The following is a 23,540-nucleotide window of genomic DNA, read 5'->3' as shown; positions in this document are numbered from 1 at the left end:
TGCGAATTTTTAAGAAAAGAAGTAGCATATTTGGGCCACCTTGTAACAGAAAATGGTGTAAAAACAAATCCAGCTAAAATATCTTGCATCAAAAACTTCCCGGAACCAAAGAACACCAAAGAAATAAAGTCATTCTTAGGCTTAGCCGGTTACTATAGAAGATTTATTCCAAATTTTGCCAAAATTTCTAAACCACTTACGAAACTACTTCAGAAAGACGTACCTTTTATTTTTAATTCTGATTGCAAAGAAGCCTTTCACGAACTCAAAAATATTTTAACTTCAGATCCAATACTTATATATCCCAATTTTGAGGAACCATTTTTACTAACAACTGACGCTAGTGCATTCGCGATTGGAGCTGTTCTATCGCAAGGCCCTATTGGAAAAGATTTACCTATAGCTTATGCCTCCAGAACATTATGCGGTGCCGAAACAAAATATTCGACTATAGAGAGAGAACTGTTAGCTATCGTATGGGCAGTCAAACATTTTAGACCATATCTTTTTGGCCGAAAATTCACCCTGATTACCGATCATCGACCCCTTACATGGTTTTTCTCGATTATAGATCCCGGAAGCCGATTAGCGCGTTGGCGCCTAAAACTCGAAGAATACAATTATAAGAAATAGAACATCGCGCAGGAAAATAAACAGAAATGCAGATGCCCTCTCAAGGATAAAGATTAACCATTTCAAGGATTGTGCAAACTTTCAATCAAAAATCTTATTACATGCATCGAATGAAGATGACACGGAAACTCAAAAAAACGAAGACGACGATGAAGAAAATATAGAAAAAATGTCCGAAGAACTTGACAAGTTTATCGAACTGTATAGAACTAAGTCAATAATCGATTATTCTAAAATTGAAACATCGAATACGGACTTATTAGACAAATCCAACAAAAATATTGTTACATTTTTTTGGCAAAATAAACTTGAAGAACTCCACGAGAAAATAATGAATGGCATATTCGAAGAAAACATGGAATACAGTAACCGAAGAATTAATATTGTACACAGCAAAACTGTAAAAAATCGAAAATATTTTATTATACCATTACCGTTTGATCCCGAACGAGTAATATCACATTTGTTTCTTGTACTTTTTGCAAATAAAGAACAATTCGATGAATCAAATATATATTGTGTCGAAAATAATCTCGAACTACCTATCCTAGAGATATTTTCTTATATTTTTACTGACAAAGAATTAAAATTAAGAATCTGTCAAAAGCCAGCGAAGACGAAATCCCTCAAATTTTAGATCATTACCATTGTGGTAAAAACAATTTACATCGAGGAATAAACGAAACTGTCAGAAGAATAAAGCAGAAATACAATTGGAAGAATTTAACAAAAGATGTAGAGAAATGCATGCAGTAAAAGCATGTGAAATTTGCCAAAAAGTTAAGATTTGCAGGAAAAACTTAAGTGGACCACTAGTCATAACAGAAACTCCAAAAACACCATTCGAAAGAATAAATATGGATATATTCGAATACCCTACTAGGAACTACGCTTTAACTATTCGTGGCGAATTGACAAAATTCACGCAAGCCTATCCTTTGGAAGACAAAAAGGCAGTAACAGTAGTCAAGACACTCCTACTCTTCTTTCAACACTATGGAACACCACTAAGAATTCATTGTGACTGCGGTCGAGAATTCGAGAATGCTATAATCAGAGATCTATGCGAATTATACGACATCAAACTAACATTTTCTAGTGTTAACCACCCACAATCTAATGGATCTGTAGAAAGATTTCATGCCACACTCTCAGAAATGGTTAGAGCAAATCAAGCCGAGAACCCAAACGACCATCCCTTCACTATACTTCCTTATGCAATAATATGCTATAACAACACAAAAAATAAGACCCACGGTTTTATACCATATGAACTTATATTTGGGCACACGACCAATAGAAACTCTATACAATCAAAAAACACTAATGAGTAAATATATTCGAGACCTGAATAATCGCATCAAATATTTTTACAAAGTAGCCAGAGCAAAAACAAAAAGACAGAAAGAAAAGGCGAAAGTAAGATTTAACGAGAATATTTCAGAACGAAGACCTGATTTTAAAATTGGTGACAAAGTTTACGTAAAAGAATCCCAAATTAAATCAAAATCGGATAATCTTTTTAATGGACCTTTCGAAATTCAAGAAGTTTTTACAAATTCCGCAATTATCCTTAACGCCAAAACTAACCAAACCTCTAAAGTAAATTTTGACAGACTGAAACCTTATTTTGAATAATGTTCTTTACAGATTCTATGGACTCCTTGCTATCGTCCAATCCCAAATTCTCCTCACTCCCATTAATAACACAATTGGAATATTTTTTCATGAAAAAGGAACTATACGAATATCTAACGACAAATGGACTTTACTTGTTTACAAAGAATTATTCCCTATCAAAACTACAATATCCAACAATGACAGAATTTTGGAAAACCTATTAGAAAAATTTATTAACGTGGATACACCGAGAAAACTTGCCTTTCAAGCCGAAGTACAGACACATGTTAGTCTGCTAAAACAAATCTCAAACTCCTTTAACTTAAAATATAAAGAAATAACCTCTGACACAGTACCTTATAATAAACGCCTAAAACGCGGTTTAGTAAATAGTATTGGAACAATCTGGAAATCTATTACTGGAAATTTAGATGCCTCTGACGGTGAATACTTTAATAAATGTATAAATAAGATAAATTCCGATGAAACTCAAATTGAAAATCTCCTAAAAAATCAAATATCGGTTACCACTTCAGTTATAAGAACTTTTAACACTACAATTCAAAAATTGCAAATAGACGAAGAAACTTCTAACAAAGACTTAAAAACTATCGAGACTACACTTTTGAACATTAATAATGACATCTCGTTTTACCAAGCACAATTACAAATACTAGATTTATGTGAGTCCTTAATGGAAAGCTACGTATTTTTAGAAAATTATTTAAATGATATACCAAATTCTATCACATTCTCTCGCCTGCAAATTCTACATAGTTCTATTATTTCGCCCATAGACTTAATGGACGCATTAAAAGAAATCTCACAGTCATTACAAAATAACGTATTGCCTCTACCCACTTATATGTCAAATGTAGCTCAGTATATTGACATAATAAAACTGCAAGCTTATCAGCTTGATTCAAAAATTGTTTTCGTACTCGAAATTCCGTTAGTTGATCCCGAAATATTCACCTTGTATCAATTATATTCAATACCAATATTAGATAATCAAACTGGTTTTCATCATATACTTTCAACTGTTCATAAATACTATTTAAATGGGAATAAGCCACAATTAAAGGTTAAAATACGTTTATTGACGTTTCAATTTCCACTTCGGAAATCGTTCTCAAAATACAAACATTGTTTATATTTTGAGAACGATTTCCGAAGTGGAAATTGAAACGTCAATAAACGTATTTTAACCTTTAATTGTGGCTTATTCCCATTTAAATAGTAATTAATTTAAAATGCCACAAGAAAATAGCTTCAGAACAATATATTCATAAATACATAGTGCGAGATGATGATTCAATTTCATATCTCTTACCCATGGACACCGAAAAATGCAAACAAATTAGTCAAAACCAAAGAATGTGTACAGACATTCTTCCGTATCCCATAGACACAGATGCTATAGGTGAAGCCCAGCTTTTGAAACCTCTCAGCAACTTACCAAAAACTTGCCAGATGTCCAAAAGACGTCACTACACAAATAATCAAAACAAATTCAATCTTAAGATTAATTCCCGAATGTATTGCAGTAATCGGTAGTACCAGAATTCATGCTAGAGACCAAATTGAGAAATATACAAATATCACGTATAGAAGTCACCCAGTTAAAGTACCCTACAGATGCTGTGATCATTTTGAGACAAAGAGTCACCTATCAAAATTGAAACCACTAAAACTCAGTAAGATCAACGTAGATGACTTAAATATTGCACAACACAAATTGGACCGATATTCAGAAGAACTGGACCATATTATGAGCCAATCATTCATTGAGGAACATCTACCCTTATTCACTATATCAATCTTATCCCTGATTATTATCCTAGTTATCTTATACCTTTTCTACAAATACCGAACCAAAATATTCCCAAAAATTGCAATCTCCTTGTCCCAGGATCAGCCTCCAACTCCACTACCACGCAGAAATTCCATTAGACAGAAACTTCAAAGCTTAACCTCCTTCAGAAGAAGACCCAATGTCCAACAGGAAAGCGAAGCAGAAACACCAATTACTCTGTAAAAGTCAAAGCAATGGCATTGACTTTTCACTAATAAGGGGAGCTGTTATATGAGAAAATATTAACCTTGAACTAGCTTAAGTTCGCCGACTTCAGATTTCATCATCCCATTCCCATAGAAACCGCTGAGCACGCATTAGAACTTTGTACGAACCGTTGGCCAATATTCATGGGAACAGCGATTCAGCACTTCATACCAAACCTATAAATTACCATTTTCAGATGCCGGAACCACTCTTAGCTGCAACTTCGATCAGTCCAGTTATTGTAGTCATTAATTAATTTAATTTTGTACTATTTATATATTATTTTGTACTATATATATATATATATATATATATATATATATATATATATATATATATATATATATATATATATATATATATATATATATATATATATATATATATATTAATATATATATTAATATATATATATATATATATATATATATATATTAATATATATATTAATATATATATATATATATATATATATATACATATATATATATATATACATATATATATACATATATATATATATATATATATATATATATATACATATATATATATATATATATATATATATATATATATATATATATACATATATATATACATATGTATATATATATATATATATATATATATATATATATATATATATATATATATATATATATAATAATTTGTTTCATTATCATCATCACTGGCTCGACAACCCTTTTTGGGTCCTGGCCTGTTCCAGGATTCTTCTCCATTTTGATCTGTTTCTTGCTTTCTTTCTCCAGTTTTTTATTTTTAAGGTTGTTATATCATTTTCTATTTGTTCTGAGTATCTCAGCTTCGGTCTTCCTCTTGTTCTTTTTCCTACTGGCATCTGTCTGAATATTTTGTTTGGTATTTCGCCTTCTTCCATTCTTTCTACATGTCCCATCCAACGCAGCCGTCCTATTTTAATGAATGTTATAATATCCTAATCCTGGTATATTTTGTATAGTTCAGAGTTGAATTTTCTTCGCCATATTACGTTCTCCTTTGTGCCCTTATATATGTGTCGCAAGATTTTTCTTTCGAAGGTGGCTAACAACCTCCTCTTTTAGTGAGTGTCCAGGTTTCTGAGCCGTATGTGAGTACCGGTCTTATCTTGGTTAATAATTAATATCATTATCATCATCATTATAATCATATATACCTAATAATTGGTTTACCCAATTTATTAAGTATACTTATATGAAAGAGAACTGAATGCATTGATTTTCCAACATTTACTACTCTGTAATTTCGATGTTTAAAGGTACTTAAAAGATCATTTCACCATCAAATCGGCATATAATGCATGTAAACTAGATTACTAAGAAGTAAATTTGAACACTTATTATTTGACTTAAAAATAAATTGGAATTATATCAGCCCATAGAACAAGCGGGTTTTAGAAAACGCTACGGGACAACCGAACACCTATTTGTAATAAAAAATCTTATAGAAAAATGTATTGAATATAATAAAGCACCAACTTTAATATTTGTGGATTACAGACTTGATTACCTTGACAGAATTCCGAATTGACTATCGATATATAAATATAATTAAAAACACATACACCAAACCGCAAGAGCTAGTGTTAGAGAGTGGGTGATCGTCAAACTCAGAAATTCCTGATACAACGTGGAATAGGTTGGAGGAACACCATATCACCGAAACTGTTCAACTATGCTTTTGAAATATATATGTTAAAGGGCAAAAATGGTCGACAAGGGCATAAGCATAAATGGAGAAAAACTTAGCCAACTGAGGTTTGCAGATAATGTGCTAATATCTGATAGGATAAATGAGGCCAAAGAACTTTTATATCAGCTCTACCTTTTCTCTCTAGGAAATGGGATTGAAAATAAATTTATATAAAACCCAGATGATGACAAATTTTGTAGTCAGCGAAGAGATATGCGTAGGAACATGATCCATACACCAGGTAATGGCCTACAAATACCTAAGGTCACGAGATTCGCATATTAAAATATAACCAAACCGTTGAGCTTCTCCATCGTATAAGACTGACTTGGGCAGCCTTCGGCAAGTTAAACCACATTTTCAAATCGTCCAACACAAATATGTCTTAAGAGAAAAACCTTTAATTAGTGTATTTTGCCAGTGTTGACTTACGGAGCGGAAAAGTTGACTATGACAAAGCTAACAGACAATGCTGTAGACAGAATAGCAACACTGAAGTGGAACTGGACAGTTCACGTGGCTCGAATGACAGATAACAGATTGACAAAGCGGATACTGGAATGGTGACCAAGAGATGATGCCTTCCTTACGACAGGAATTGGATGCAAGAGACACAAGATCAAAAAAGATGGAAAATTACGGGGGAGATCTATGTCCAGCAGCAAAGATTGAATGATGATGATGTGTCAGGTCTTTCTCTCCTCCATCATCTTCTCGACGGTCCCAGTCCAATATTCTTTTCGTTCACCTGTACTCTAGCATTCTTTGTTCATGCCCGTATCACTGCAAGGCTCTGATTTCCGAATTTTTTGAAATTGAGCATTTTACTTCCATTTTGTTCCATATTTCCTGTTTTTATTCTATCCTCTCTGGTGATTTGTAGACATCTCATATAGTCCAATTCAACTGTTCTTATTTTATTTCGTACTGTTGTTGTCATTGGTCATACTTCCACTCCATATAGGGTAACATTGAGCACTATGCTCTATGAGATCCTTTTTTTTTATTATTTCTTTGGTTAGAGTGTTGTTCCATATCACTTCATGGAGTGTTTTCGTGGCTTGTTTTAACTGTATTATTTTCTTTTTATATCATTCATACCATCTCAGCTTAGCATTGACCCTAAATACTTAATAGTCGTTACAAGTCTTACTAGTCTCTTCTAAACTTAAGTTTAAATCTGAAACCTCAGATCCAAATACATAAGTATTCGATCTTACACATATTTATCTTGAATTCCCATAAGTCATGTTCTTCCTTTAATTTCCTGATATATTCCATGCCCTCGCTCTCTTGATGACTTGGTCATCTGCGAAAATTAGTGAATGTAATATTTTCTCTTGTACTGGTATGTCCATTAATTGTTGGTCACTTTTGATTTTCTATCTTTTAATTCCGAGAGAATTGTATTTAAGGTCACATGTTCCTTGTTGGCTCGCATTCTATAAGTGGTATCACGAATTTCAAATTTTTTCCATCTGGAATATCTTTCGTTTTCAATGATAGGCGAGTTTTTCGGTGATCTTCTTTCGGCCGTTCATTATTGCGATTTTGTAATACTCCTCTTAGTTTGGTTTCACTAATTCCTAGAGCATCACATACGTGTTGTTGAACAGACATTACCGATTTTAAAGGACCGCCATTTTCTTTTTCATCCGTAAAATACTTATGTACACTACAAATTAGACTATCTACATCTAACACACGGCATCTAGGCATTTTTAGATATTTCCACCAAACATACAATGTCAACACTGGCAAAGAATCAATTCAACTGCAATATTGTAACAAATTTATACCTACCCTAATGTTATTTTAATGTATTTTAAAATATGACCATTATTGCAGTTTTTACCTAATTTTCTGGGAAGTCGTTTACTGCAACTGGTTATCAATGAGTCATTAGCATAATTTTGTTAATCCGAAACCCGCGTAAATATAGCGAACCGACTATAGGTTTGCTTTGTAGAACTTCATACTTCAGAGAAAAGCATTTAAATAGATAAGGTATCGTTACCTCGTGTTTCATAGATGGTGGATTTAAAAAGAATTCTATTTGACCTAACGGGATATTTTTCGGTACTTTAACGGCATTTCGGTAAAACCTGCAAAGGAATTATTGCAACTGGTCTGAAGGTATTAGTTGCAAACAAATGCCGCAACGGGAAAGTTTATCAAAATAGGTAGGTAGTCAAAAAAATAAAAGTTTAACTTAAATTTTATTAATACAATATAAAATGATGTTTTAAAAAATACTTGGAAAAGATAAAGTTATATACTGAATATTGAGTAAAATTTAGTTAAAATAAAAGAAATTTAGACAAAATGTAACTTTCGGTTGTCTGATACGTTACAAGTGATAATCGTATTTGTAGTTGTCCTGTAGTCCTAGATCTTCATCCTGTTCTAGTAAGTTTGAAACCGTTTTCTTTAAAAACTTGACTGTACTGTTACAATCTTTGCTCAATTCAACAGTTCAGTTTTTTTCAGAATCGATTACTATTACTTTATGTTGAAAAAATATTTATTTTTATAGGGTGTTTTTTTTTATACTAATTAGTTCCGGACTGGTAGGTACCACATCGTATTATATCCTGGTTGTTTATTGTTTATTTGTGTCTAAGGTTAGTGTAAATAAAACAGATAAACCAAATGTAATTTTATTTAACCTCTATAACAATTGTAATATTATCCGGTAAAGCTAACAATTGGTGTGCGAACTATCACCGAAATTTTATAAAATCCAAAGTATCAAAATTTGGTGTTTGTTTACATTATCACTTCACACTAACACTACTCTCTACCTAAATTGTCTTCGATATAATAGGTATTCTTAAACTACTACTGCTCAAGCATTTATTGACTTAAGTTGATCATGATAAAACTCGTAATAATGTCTAAATTGTATTTTTTAAATACATGAAAAAAAATACTTATTATAGGCAGAGGAAATAACAAATTTTGACAAACAAAAGTTCATATTTTTTAAGATAGCCAACTTAAAAAGTGACGTAATCAACATGGCGATACAATAACAGAAATTTTAATGGTAGTGGCCTGCTAATATGTATCGTTTAACCACAATTTGTACTGCCGGATTCATGATATGAAAGAAGTGTAAATAGACTGTACAACGTCATTTGCACTGGGTTTGTTTAATCCAATATACAAATATTATTTATTTTAAATATGCGATGACGTCACCAGAAGAATAACCAACATAACTTGACAGTTTTTAAAATTTTAGTAAATTATATGTATACTAAAATTCAATTTATATGGTTCGAAGTCACATGCAGGTATGTCCAAGGTTGCCAGACCTAGGGAATTTTCCCTATACCTAGGGAATTTTGAGCCAGCTTAGGGAAAAAGGGATGATCTATAAAAAATCTAGGGAATTCTTAATATTTGTAAGACTATTTTTAAAAATCTGTTGAATTTAATAAACTTCACAAAATTGCACATATCTACTTGGAAATCGTAATTATTCGGGAATTCGAGGAATCACTGAATTATATTCATGTAATTTTCCGTCGGTGACTAGAGTGGTGGTATTTCACGTCAAGAACTGCGAATTACTTCGGGGATACAATTATTGTTATTATTATAGTATTTATTAAAAAAAAAGAAAACTATGGGAGTGTCCAATATATATTTTTTTATTTTTATGAATATAAATGAAAGTCTACAAGAAGTTAATTTTGTATAGCTGTTTTTATAAATTATACAGTATGTCTACTTAAGTTGGACCCATATGGAAAACATTTTTATTATTAATTTCACGAAAAAAAAATTATTCTTCATAAAAAGTTTAAAAAATTTTACGTGTGCAGACATTGTCGATTTCTCAGCAAAGGTCAGTCGTTTTCTTTTGTGACATGAATGTATGGGTTTTTCGTATTAAATACCATTTTTGCATATTAAATTTCACAACATTTCATTATTATAAAATTATCCAAATTCAATCAAATTTGTTTGTTATAAATTGTTAAAGTTGGTTTTGTTCTCTATTCGAGTTTTTAGTATGATATAAATATACTAAAATTAAGAAAATTGCAATATTTAATATTTTAATTCCTTTTGATAAAATGAATGGTATTGATATTTTTTATTGAATTTATGTATGTATTTTTATTGTCCCGTGTCTATACCGATAAGGAAACAAATAAGAAATACTAGAAGTCACGAATCAAGGTGATTGATATAAAAATTGAGCCCTGAGATTTGTTTTTTTTTATGTTTTGATTTGCTTAATTAAATTTTTTTTTGATTAATTAATTAAAGCAGTTGAGTCCCATTAACACCAACAGGTTAAAAGCAGATAATAACAATATATAAAGTACCTACCTTTATTTCTGACGATATCGAAAATTGTTGTTAAAAAATGTTGATAAGATTTAAAAGTCATGTTCAAATATACAACAGCATTTATTTACAAAAAAATCAGATCTTGCTGCTTTTTACCAATTAATTTTAATTTTGTTAATTTCAATAAAGAATATTTATTTCTTAAGATTAATAAAAACCTGATAACCTTTTCATTTTTAATGTTTTCCAACTGTTTTGCCCTTTAAATACGTAATGAAAACACATGCATTTAATTTGAAAATAAGGAAATGCACAGTAACAATAAAGTTGTACAGATAAGTTTCGAGACGTATACAAATTAATGCAATTGCATATTTGGAAATGATTTTTAATTGTGGCCAACTTTTTTTAATAACAATTTTCGATATTGTCAAAAATATAGGTAGTTTACATTTAAGCAAAATTCATATTTTTTGACAAACCTCGTATACGACTAATAAAATTTGATATCTGATGGTTGCACGTTACGTTTTGGACCATGCAGAACTTTTTATGAAGAACAACATTTTTTCGTAAAATTAATAATAAAAAGTTTTACATATGGGTCCAAATAGACACACTTTAGATTTTAAAAAACGTATTTTTTATTATTATATTTTAATTTATTAATAAATTAAAAATAATTATTTATTTATAAATGTTTCTTTATAATTATAGAAATATCATGTCACCGTCATCAGTATTACTTCGACCATCAACTTCAAAAGATGGGGAAGATTTGGGATCGCCATCTTCACCGTCTTCTTCTGAAGAAGCTGCACAGATTCGTAAAAAAAAAGGATAAAGTCCTATACTCAAAAATATACAGCAGCATGGGAGGAAGAACCTGAATTTAAAGGGTGGCTAAAAAGTAGCAGGAAAGGGTCAAGTTACAGGCTGTAACAAAGGCTTACAATTAACAAATACACACAAATTGGAAATGTTTGGAAAGGTTTTTAAATTGCCCGCCTATTCTGACGTCAGACTTAAGTAGTCCATTCTAGCACAGCATATTGTTCCTTATGCTGTGATCGTTTGATCTGTGATTCTAGGCTTAATATAGTTGTCAAGTTGTTGGGACATCTAGGGAAATTTTGGCAAAAATTCTAGGGAATTAAAAAAAATCATCTGGCAACCGTGGGCATGTCAGTTATTTATTGTCGCTGAAGCAAGGAAAACATCGAACATCAGAAAATAGTTCATTTCCACGCATGAGCAAAACGTTCAGTGTGCAGCCTGTTAAAGAAAAAAACTTAATAATGGTGAATAACATAAAATTAACGCTGTTTCATATTTTTCCCTAAAGACACTTGATTCATCACACAAAATCCGCACAATCTGACAATATTTACCTGTGACGGCATCGCACGTTTAAATATATAAGTAATACAGTACGCAGCAAAGAATTTACAAAACAGAATAGTAATTACCCAACATGCATATACAAACCAAGAGAAATTGTTGTATATAAAAGGTTCTAACGATTCAACTATGTTAGTAACCGTAACAAATTAAGTATATGTCCTAATGGCACATAGCCGCATTAAAATAACAACGAGCCTTTTATTTTACTATGTTGTATCGTGGAATAATTACATCGGAACCAAAGGTCACATGAAAAAGATGCGTATACAGGGTGTTACGAAAGATGGAACCAAAACTGCGAAATAGCTCTTTAAAATATTTTAAAAAATGGTTTATTCCAATCAAAAACTTTAAATGCTTACGTATTATCGTATTATGTTAAGCTTGTGTTTTAACATGCTATAAGATGCAATTGTTGTTAAGGGACGACAAAGTATAAACAAAAACCTTCCTTCTAATAGCACTCATAACTTATATAGTAATAGGATGTCTTAGGTAATATAATAGGTAATGTCTTATATAGTAATAGGACCATCAATAATTATTAATTCTTTCGCATACTTAAATTATAGTATGCGAAACCGGTCGTTGGTGGTATATTTAAATAGATTGTGAGTAAGTCTTATTTTATTTCTTTTTACCTATTTTCATTTATTATAATTTAGTCTCTACAGCCCAGGCCATATGTATATATACATCCACAGCTATAAGTTGATTTGTCATTTTTCAAAATAAATATATTACTCTTGTGTAAAATTGGTATTGTTTTAAGCAACTAAGAACAGGCAAATCTTTCTCTTCATTAAACAACATATTTAAAAAGCTTTAGAAAAACCGAAGACTGTTTTGTCCCATAATTTACTTTTATTTTTAGACATTCAATCTCTACAAACAGCTCTGACATATATGTATACAGTGATGAGTGCCTTAACAACCGGCAAAATAACGCAAAAGATAGAAAACATAATACGTTGTGAAATAAAAAGAGATGAAAGTAGTAGAGGTGGGAAACTATCGATAGAAACCTCTAATATACTGTTACGATAAAAATCCTGGCCTAAAAATAACTGTAAAATATATGATGACTAATATTCTGTTTTGTTGTAGAAATTTCGCCGGAGGTTCTAGATTCAAATTATGGTGAATCCTCCAACTAGATGCTTCTCGATTTTTCGATGCAAGACAATGCGATCTTTCGATGCTGTTCTAGTATATCAGGATTTCGTATATAAATACAACATTTTTATATGGAGGGCCAGTTAATTCTCAAGACCCGCGCTCGCGAATTTGTTACGTACGGATATAATAAATTATTGTCAGATAAGTTAATATAAATAAAGAAATAAATTAAATCCGTAAGTGTTACAAATATTGAACCTTTTAATAAATTCACAACAAATGGTGTCAGAGTGAGATCGAACATAAATTAGACTTATAATAATAATACAAGTGAATATAAAATAAATTGTGAAAATGGCTACGATTTATGAGCTGACAGTGACTAATTTAAGAAGACATCTTGAAGACAGAGAATTAGCTTCCACCGGAAAAAAGGCTGAGTTAGTCCAACGACTAAAGAACGCTTTGCTAGAAGAAGGACTAGATCCAGAGACTTATATATTTGAAGACAAACATGATGCTGTCATCTCGTCGATTTCGAAATTGGAGAACAAAGTTTCTGACGATATTTCGAAAGTTTCTTCTGATGTAGCCAAAGTTTCTGGTGATGTAGCCAAAGTTTCTGGTGATGTAGCCAAAGTTTCCGGCGACATCGCATCATTGGAGAACAAAGTATCCGGCGACATCGCTTCTTTAGAAAGCAAAGTTTCTAACGAGATTTCTTCTCTGGAAAGCAAAGTCTCTGCTAACATCTCTTCGGAAATCTCTAAAGTCACTTCTGAGATGTCTGCCCTGGACGATAGAATATCTTCGTTAAAAAACCAAGTTGCTGCCGATATGTTGGCCTTCGAAGAAAAGATATGGAAAGAGATGGAAAAGAAGATGGAGGAAACCGGGACAGCAGAGAGAGGAAACAATCCAATTACAGTGGAGACAAAAGAAGACGAGACGAAATGTAAGTTGGAAACACGACCGAAATTTGAAGGAAGTGGAGGTTCTGTCCATGTGAAAGTCCCAACTTTCGACGGAAAATCATCATGGAACAACTACATGAAACAGTTCGAATCAGCCGCAAGAGCAAATGGATGGTCTGAAAAAGAAAAGGCTGTAAACCTGACTATCGCTCTTCGAGGAGATGCCTTAGATGTGCTTCAGACCATAGCAGTAGAGGAGACCGATGATTTCGAACAACTGAAGAAGAGGTTAAATATGCGATATGGCCACGAACATTTGGAGCATGTATATCAGTCGCAGCTTAAAAATCGTAGACAAAAGAAAGATGAGGCTCTTCAAGAATATGAGGTAGATATTGCCAGATTAGTACGATATGCTTATCCAACAGCTCCCGAAGACATGATGGAAAAATTGGCCGTTCAAACGTTTATTGATGGTCTTCGTGATCATGAAATGCAGAGAACACTACGATTAGCTCGTCACAAGACGCTGGTTGATGTCTTATCCGCCGCCCTCGAATACGAGTCAGCTACGCAGGCCTCTGGTGGGTACAGTAAAGTTAGGACTGTAAAAGAGGAAGGAGATGAAGATAAACTTGACCAGCTCGTTAATATGATGAAAAGCATGACATATAAGAAAACGAAGACCATCAGATGCTGGAATTGTGGCGAAATAGGACACGTACGAAGCTCCTGTAAACACCCTAGGTACGACGCAAATCAAGAAACTCACCATCAGGAAAACTAGAACGGGTCAGCCTTAGGGGGGCAGCTTCGACCCAGAACTTTTCCAAAGACCCTCTCATACTAATAGCTTCTTTGAAATGTCGTGAAGATAGTGTATATGTAGATGGAGACATAAATGGTAAAAAGCATACGTTGTTGGTGGATACCGGAGCGACCAGAACCATTATACGTCCGACAGTTATAAACAGCCGAAAGAAACTGTTACCAACGAGGTTACGACTTCGGACCGCTACAGGTGAAAATGCCAACATTCATGGAGAAATCCAGGTACAATTGGGAATTGGGGCAGAAAAGTTTGCCCATACTGTTATAGTTGCTGACATCGAAGAGGATGTTATATTAGGAATGGACGTAATGAATATGCATGGATTCCAATTGGATTTTAAGAATAAGGTAATCAAAGTTGGCAACGAGGAGGTATTTCTCCATCCACATAATGACAACACTGTGCAAGCAGCCATTACAGAAGATACAGTCGTGCCTGCGAGAAGCGAAACGATCATAGTAGCGCGACTACAGGGAATTGTAGACGAAGGGAGACCTGTTATGATGGAGCCTTGGAACCACGACGATGAGGTTGGCCGTGGAATCATAATTGGAAAGGAATTGGTGACTTTGGCTAAGGAAATTCCTGTGATTCTTATCAATGTCAATGACTACCCAGTGACAATCAAGAAAGAGACAAAAGTAGGAACTTGTGTACCTGTGACATCCATAATCCGTCAGGCGACAACATCTGATAATTCCAACGACAAAGTCGACCAAATGGTTGCAGTTGCAGGACAGTCTCTAAACCAGATGGAGAAAAGGAAATTAAGGGAATTTCTTCGGCAGTATCGTGATATTTTCGTACCGAAAGGAGGAAAAACGGGAAGAACTACCGTTGTTAAGCATAAAATTGATACTGGTAATGCTAAGCCAATTCGTCAAACAGCTCGACGATTACCACAGGCAAAAAGAGAGGAAGCTGAAACGATTGTTCAGGAAATGAAGAAAGACGGGGTGATAGAACCTTCTACGAGCCCATGGGTCTCTCCGGTGGTCCTGGTTAAGAAGAAAGACGGAACGACGAGGTTCTGTGTGGATTACCGTTTGCTGAACAACGTTACCAAGAAGGATAGTTATCCTCTGCCTCGGATCGATGACACATTGGACACATTGGCTGGAAGTAAATTGTTTTCTACTTTGGATTTGAAGTCTGGATACTGGCAGGTAGAAATGGACCCAGTAGATAAAGAAAAGACAGCCTTCACCACAGGATCTGGATTGTGGCAATTCAACGTTATGCCATTTGGACTCTGTAATGCTCCTGCGACATTTGAGAGGCTTATGGAAAATGTGTTGAGAGGGTTATCTTGGAAAACATGCCTGGTTTATTTAGATGACATAATCGTCTTGGGGGAGACATTCGAAGATCATTTGAGGAATTTAGAAAACGTTTTTAATCGACTTAAAGCTGCCCAATTGATGCTAAACCCCAAGAAGTGCCAGCTATTTCAAGGTAAAGTCAATTATCTGGGTCATATAGTCAGTAAAGAAGGAGTGGCCGTGGATAAGGGAAAAATCGATTCTATTAAGGAATGGCCAAAACCAACTGACAAACATCAAGTGAGAAGTTTTCTTGGACTATGTACTTACTACCGGAGGTTTATTAAGAAGTTTGCAGATATCGCTAAGCCATTAACGCGACTTACAGAGGAAGCAAGAGAATACCGCTGGGATATAGACTGCCAAAATGCCTTTGAAACGTTGAAAAAGCATTTAATAACAGCACCAATTTTAGGGTATCCACTGCCAGAAGGAGAGTTCATCTTAGATACGGATGCAAGTAATGTGGGAATTGGAGGAGTGCTGTCTCAGATTCAAGGAGGACAGGAACGAGTCCTCGGATATTTTAGTAAAGTTCTTTCAAAACCTGAGCGGAATTATTGCGTCACGAGAAGAGAACTTCTGGCAGTAGTGAAATCAGTAGAGCACTTCTATCAATACCTCTATGGAAGGAAGTTTTTAATCCGAACCGACCATGCCGCCCTTAAGTGGTTGATGCAGTTTAAGAATCCAGAGGGTCAGATAGCCAGGTGGATCGAACGACTCCAAGAATACGATTTTAAGATTGAGCACCGAGCCGGAGTTAGCCACAGAAACGCTGATTCTCTTTCCAGAAGGCCATGCCCAGCAGAGTGTTCCCACTGCAACAAAACGGAATCCAAGGAAGCAGCAGTGCTAAGAACGACGATTCTCAACGACGACTGGACGCCTACTAAGATAAGGGAAGAACAAGAGAGAGATCCAGTTATACAGAAAATCCGAAAATGGAAAGAGGAAAACCGTCGACCACCTTGGCAGGAAATATCAAACCTATGCTCAGTAGTTAAGACGTATTGGGCCCAGTGGGACTCATTTATCATCGAAGATGGCTTGCTTAAACGAGTCCTGGAAAATGATGACGGTTCAGAGAAGAGAAGACAGTTGGTGATCCCAAAGAGCAGAATAGCCGAAGTACTTCGTCAGTTACACGACAGTCCATCGGGAGGGCATTTTGGTGTAAGGAAAACCCTTCAGCGAATTCGGGAACGGTTTTATTGGATGAACAGTTCCGACGATGTAAAAGACTGGTGTAAGAAATGTACTATTTGTGCCACGAGTAACGGGCCTTACCGAAAAAGGAGAGCTCCTATGAGACAATATAATGTTGGAAGCCCGTTTGAAAGAATAGCTTTGGACATCGCTGGGCCATTTCCAGAAAGTGAAAATGGAGGCAAGTACATGCTGGTAGTAATGGATTACTTCACTAAGTGGGTCGAGATTTACGCACTTCCAGACCAGAAGGCCGCCACCGTTGCAGATAAGTTGATCCAAGAATATATCAGCCGATTTGGAGTGCCTTTGGAGATCCATAGTGACCAAGGCAGGAACTTCGAAAGCGATCTATTCCAAGGAATATGTGATAGACTAGGCATGAAGAAAACAAGAACTACAGCATATCATCCGCAATCTGATGGTATGGTAGAACGGATGAATAGGACAGTTGGCAAATATTTGACAAAGATGGTGTCCGATCATCAGCGAGACTGGGACCAATACCTTCCGTTCTTCACAATGGCCTACAGATCTGCTGTTAACGAATCAACAGGCCAGACACCAGCGAAAGTCCTATTCGGACGCGAAATGCGACTACCTTGTGATCTAGAGTTTGGGTGTCGACCTGGAGAAGATGTAGCAGGTGAAGATTATGTGATCGAATTACGAAGAAGAATGGACGATGTACATGAGTTGGTCCGTTCCCACCTTCAGATCGCTAGCGACCGAATGAAGAAACGGTACGATACACAAGCCGAAAAGGGTTGCTTTAAGAAGAACGACAAAGTATGGCTGTATAATCCCAAGAAGCGAAAAGGTTGTTCTCCCAAATTGCAGCAGTTTTGGGAAGGTCCATACCTCATTATGGAGAAGATCAACGATGTCATCTACCGAATAAGCAAGATTCCGAAGGGAAAGCCGATGATAGTACACCATAACCGGCTGGCGTCTTTCGAAGGTGACCACGACGTAGATGAAGAAGTGGAAGTAAACCAAGTCCACGATGTGTCTGACCTCACGTTTGAGGAATTCATGGGTACCTATGGAGGTACCGGTAAAGCGAGACATGGTGTTACCACTGAAGAAAAGCAAGATCTACTCGCGCTCCCCGATGACTACTCGCTGGCCCTCACCATCCCGGCCAGTATCAAAGACGCACCAGGGTTGGCATCCGTCTTTCGAAGGAAGTTTGGTCGAGTTGCAGAACTTCAATGCCAGGTGCCAGCTCCCGGTAAAACCTTGAAACTCCAAGATGCATCACGTTACCTTTTCTACCTGGTAACAAAAGACACTGCCCGTGACCAACCTACCTACCGAGATGTATGGGAAGCCTTACTTCAATTGAGAGAGCACGTACTAGAGTCCGACGTGCAAAAGTTAGCCATGCCAAAGTTGGAGTGCCGCCAATTAGATTGGAGGGTTATCCGAAATATGGTGGAGGAGATCTTCAAAGACACCGAAGTCCAGGTGTTAGTCTGTTGCAATCCGCATAGTTACTGGTGCGGAGAGAAAACCGTCCCTTGTCATTTTTATACAACTGGAAGTTGTAAAAGAGGGTCCAGTTGCCGATACCAGCATACAGTTCCGGTTCCAGTCCCGACAAGGTTCCAGGAGGAACCATCTTTTAAGAGGGGGGCAATGTTACGATAAAAATCCTGGCCTAAAAATAACTGTAAAATATATGATGACTAATATTCTGTTTTGTTGTAGAAATTTCGCCGGAGGTTCTAGATTCAAATTATGGTGAATCCTCCAACTAGATGCTTCTCGATTTTTCGATGCAAGACAATGCGATCTTTCGATGCTGTTCTAGTATATCAGGATTTCGTATATAAATACAACATTTTTATATGGAGGGCCAGTTAATTCTCAAGACCCGCGCTCGCGAATTTGTTACGTACGGATATAATAAATTATTGTCAGATAAGTTAATATAAATAAAGAAATAAATTAAATCCGTAAGTGTTATAAATATTGAACCTTTTAATAAATTCACAACAATACATTACATTATATTAGGACTATCGATAGTATCTTACCTTTAGACGTTAGCTTATGAGCTAGTTGACTTCAGTCATAATATTACAAGTATGACGTCGAACATTAACATTTTTTAAATTTCGCATAAAGTAAAAACTAATTGAAGGCAATAAAGCAAATGTAAATAAACAGTTTAATTAGTAGTAATTTGATAATTAATTCTGTGTTGACGAATACAGAATAACAAGCTATGATAATTCTGTATTGAGAAGAGTGTATGCGACGTCTCAAATCATAGTTTATTTTTGATCAATACTTTAATTTTGGATAAAAAAATACTCCTACTTAAACTGTTTTTACTTACATTACGTGATACGTATTACTATGACTGAAGTCAACCAGCTCATAAGCTAACGTCTAAAGGTGGGAAATTTTCGATAATTCTAATGTAATGTAAAGTAAATTATAGATTTATATCGATAATTTCTCACCTCTACTACTTTCATCTCTTTTTATTTCACAACGTTGATGTTTTCTATCTTTTGCGTTATTTTGCCGCTTCTTAAGGCACTCATCCCTGTATACATCCACAGCTAGGGTTAATTTGTCATTTGTCAAAATAAGTACAGTAGTCTATGCTGAATAGAAGTAGAATAGAATATAACCTGAATAGAATATAACCAACTTATTTTCTTTATTAAACAACTTCTCAGCAGCTTTAGAGAGACTGAAAACTGAAACTCCAAAAGAAAATGCAATTTTTGTAATAAAAAAAAACGAATTGATCAGTTGACAGACCTTCGAGACTATCTGACATAGTTTTGGGATCTTCAGTGCATAAAATGGTTAGAAAGAAAGATTAATCGGCGTTTTACCGAACACTCTTCACCAATGCAGCAATCACCACCCTTCATAAGAATATTGTAAAAAACGAAATAAATTTTATATCTATCCTGCTCAAAGTAATCTTCTCGATATCCCTATTATACTTCTGCTTCTTCTTCTTTTTCCCCTTCTTCTTCTTAAACTGTTCAGTCTTCGTGGCAAAAAATTTAAACAAAAGTGTTTGGAAGGTACATTTTTTTGGTACACAAAAGTGTTTGGAATGAGTTACTATTTTCGTTGGGAATAAGCCACCATATAAGTTTAAAATATATTTATAAAGTTTATTGTTGACGTTTCGATTTCCACTTGGGAAATCGCTCTCAAAATACAAACATTAATAAATTAAACAATTTTTTGTTTTTTGTTTGTTGTTACTTTGAAATCGAAACGTCAAAAATAAACTTATTTTAAACTTATATTGTGGCTTATTACTAATAAAAAAGGTAATTGTACTAAGATACTACAAGAAAATAGCTTTAGAACAGTAGTAGAATAAGTGAAATAAGTTTAATAGTCAAGTCAATTTATTAGTCAAGAATAAACAATTTCACTCCTGGAGAAGAACTGGCTTGAATTGTAAGAAGTATACAGGGTGATATATTTAAAGAGTATTAATTTTGGTGAGTTTTTATCGTATTTCCATTATTTTAACTTTTTTTAGTGAAACCGGATCAGGAAACATAAGAAAAACTTACGGTTAAGGGAACTCCGTAAAAGGACGAATAATACGTACAAACAACTAACTGCAACAAAATGCTGAAAATATTCAACATTGACCTCTAGGAAGATACCGAATTGATTCATGATTACCAACCTATAGATATGGAGAATTATAACGCTATTGAAAAATTGATGACCTCTAGGAAGATAAAAAATTGATCCATGATTAACAACCTGTAGATACGGATAATTGTAACGCTTTTGAAAAATTGATGAATTACTGACATTGTTATTAAAATGTTTCAAAACATCCAGATTTTTTTCTTGAAATGTTTGGGAAAGTATATTATATTTCCCATACATTTTTGATCCGTCGAACCGGGTTTTGCTTTGTAAACAAAATAAACGACGTATTTAAAATGAAAATTAATGAAACGTAAGCAGTTTCAATCCTGATAAGGTACTGTCAAGAAGTGAAGATATCCTTAAGTAAGATTAACTTTGGTCAGTTTTAATGCCATTTTGCTGTAGTGTGAATAAATCAAATACATGTTTTCTTAGAACGCCATATAAGTGTATATTTTAGAATTACAGTTATATAGCTGCAACGAAGTGAAGAATCTTAAGACAAACATCGACCAATTATCGATATTTTTTCTTGTGGAATATTTAGAAAAGTAAATATTTTTAATACAAATTATCGTCCTTCGACTGGATTTTTAATAAATGCATTTTGGAATATTTTCAATTACCTCAAAAAGCATTAACCAATATATAAATACTTATCTTCACAATAATCACCGGCCAATAAATCGGACAAATTATACATTTTAATAAAGTTTAGGAATCCCATAGCCGTCGATCTATTAATATAAAAACAGTCAAAATTAAAAATGTTCCACGATCTCTTGGGCTTGTATAATACAAACAATTATTATAATACCTTCACTATTTCTAAGGCACAAATGATACAATCATAAAATTAAATATATTTGTACAAAAATAAAAATAAAACTCTAAAATAAATGCTTTAAATAAAAAAAATATTTTGGTGTTGCGGTAAGATCTCCTAATGTCCCAGTCACAAATTATACCAAATTGTTTAAGTGATTGGTTAAAATAAGTAGAAATGTTTCATTATATTATATTTCGAAAGTGATGCGAAACTATTATCAAAGAAATTGATGTTAGTAAAACATACCGAGAACTTTGTACATTTACAGGATGGCTGAAACCGCAGAAAATGTAGTTTTCTTATTATTAAATTGAACGAGTTGTATAATAAGGGAATTATTAATTATTAATTGAGATTTCGACCATTCGCTCACTTGAGAAAAGATGATTGGAGTTCAGTAATACTTTATTATATTATTAGAAGACAATATTTAATTACTGCGAAAGTCTAATTATGACTTTCCAAGACATAATCTTGGAATACAACATTACATTGCATGAGTGTGGAAACTTCTTGTTCGTCCTTTCAATTCCCATAGTTTTTTGTTTGTTCTTTTATATGCGCCTTAATTGCTTTACTGTCACTTAGAAAATAATTTATTTCCCTTCTTCTCAATATTTCAAGCTTCACATTAAATTGGCGCAAACTTCTTTTTTTTTTTCATATTATTCCCTGTTTTCTGATTATGTTCTCTGGCTTTTCAATCAATTACCTTCTTTTTACATGCTTCTTTCGCATTTTCTGCTTCTTTTTCAAGTTTTGCCTTACTTCCTCTACCTCTTTTCTCCAATATTTTAAATGTTTCTGCCACCTATTTTTCATCTGTTTCTGTCACTTTCCGTGTTTCCTCTTCTTATTTCCTTTTTAAACTATTTTTTATTATTTTCCCTCACTTTGTTTTTTTCATATTGCTTCCATTTTTCGCCTATTTCTTATGCGTTCCTGTCGTTTGCTATTAACATTATTTCTCAAATACCAATTTACCAAAATATTATGAATTCTTTTTTAGCTTATATTAATCACTTATTATCTATACGCTTATATAAATCAATTATATTTAGGTTCTCCTGATTTTCTAGAATTTTTATACTCCTTGATTGTTTCATTCATTGTATATATTTGGCTGTTAATTGTGATGATTATAATTTCTTCCGCAATTCTTCCGTCAATCGACCATTACTTTTCGTTTGGTTTTATTCTGGCTTCATTTCTTCCATATTTTTTCGCCTATTTTCCCATGCTTTGCTACTAATTGTCGTTAACTTTATTGCTTCCTTACTTTTTCCTCCTAAACTTCACGTTTTCCAAGCATTCGATTCACTTATGATTAGTTTTCTTTCTGTCATGCTCTTTCCACCTTAGGCCTATTTTCCGCGGTTATTATTCACTTATCTTTCCAAGGTTGTTATTTAATTAGATTAATTCAGGTTCACTTTTCCTGCATTTTAGGTCCAATTGCACTATTTTTCTGTAACTTGTCATTTTCCTCATTTTTCCATACAATTTTCTTTTAAATGTCTATTTTCTTTTTCATCGTTTCCTGATTTCGGTCAATTGTCTATGTTATTCTATTTCCATTTCTATTTCTTCTATTTTTATTGTTTTCATAGTTTTCCCTTTTTGCCACCTATTTTTCCATGCTTTCCTATTAATTGTCGTTAAGTTTATTTCTTCCTTACTTTTCCTCCTAAACTTCACGTTTTCCAAGTATACACTTCAAGTGTCATTAATTTTATTTTTTTCTTTTTTCTGTCTATTTTCTATGGTTGTCATCTACTTATTAATCCACGGTTGTCATTCAATTAGCTTTATTCGGGTTCACTTTTTCCCAATGTTATATTCATTTTCCTATTTTACTATCACTTGCCATTCTCCTCATTTCTTCTATATAGTTTTGGTTTATAGAGCTGATAAATAGAAA

The sequence above is a fragment of the Diabrotica undecimpunctata genome, chromosome 5 (assembly GCF_040954645.1).
Source record: "Diabrotica undecimpunctata isolate CICGRU chromosome 5, icDiaUnde3, whole genome shotgun sequence".
Lineage (NCBI taxonomy): Eukaryota > Metazoa > Arthropoda > Insecta > Coleoptera > Chrysomelidae > Diabrotica > Diabrotica undecimpunctata.
This window is presented reverse-complemented; position numbering follows the sequence as displayed.